We start from the raw sequence: 958 nt of genomic DNA, 5'->3' as shown, positions 1-958 counted from the left end.
GTAGTGCATCATTTCCATATACAAAGTTCTAGCTACGTGGCAGATGTGTCCAAGATGTCCATATATTGAGAGTTACCTACATGGCAGACAATTCCAATATGTTCATATACAGAGAGCTACCTACTTGGCAGATCAGTCCAACATATCCATAAATAGAGAGCTAGCTACATGGCAGACGAGTCCAAAAGGTCCATATACAGAGAGCTTGCTACATGGCAGTGTAGTGCAACATTTCCATATACAGAGTGCTAGCTACAAGGCAGATGAGTCCAACTTGTCTATATACAAACAGCTAGCTACTTGACAGTGTAGTCTAACATTTCCATATACAGAGTCCTAAGTACATGGCAGATGTGTCCAACAAGTCCATACACTGAGAGCTAGCTACATGGCAGAGCAATCCGACATGTCCATATACAGTGTACTAGCTACATGTCAGATTAGTTCAACATGTCCATATACTGAGAGCTAGCTACAAGACAGACACGTCCAATATGTTCATATACAGTGAGCTTCCTTCTTGGCAGACCAGTCCAACATATCCATGTACAGACAGCTAACTACACGGCAGACGAGACCAAAATGTCTATATACAGAGATCTAGCTACATGGCAGACGAGTCCAAAGTGTCCTTATGCCGGGATCCAGGCCCAGCAAACTTATTCCAGGGTTTTTCCGAAAGTGGGTGCGGCGTTGGCTGTATACACGGAGTCATGGGCCATAATAAATTAAAAATCTTCTCATTACATGCTTTATTATTATTATTTCTATGGATACTCTAATACTCTACTTCTCTCATTCTTTACTGTCCTGCTCATTCTTTACTCCCCTGCTGTCCTGCTCTCCTGCTCATATCTTCTGTGTCCTTTCTCCCCTCCCCTGGTTCCTGCTTCCCTTCTCTCCTCTCCTGGTCCCCTCCTGCTCCCCTCTTCTGCTCCCCTCTTCTGCTTCCTTTACT

The sequence above is a fragment of the Chrysochloris asiatica genome, unplaced genomic scaffold, assembly GCF_000296735.1.
Source record: "Chrysochloris asiatica unplaced genomic scaffold, ChrAsi1.0 scaffold00400, whole genome shotgun sequence".
NCBI classification, from domain to species: Eukaryota; Metazoa; Chordata; class Mammalia; order Afrosoricida; family Chrysochloridae; genus Chrysochloris; species Chrysochloris asiatica.
The sequence above is the reverse complement of the archived record's forward strand: the minus strand, read 5'-3'. Positions refer to the sequence as shown.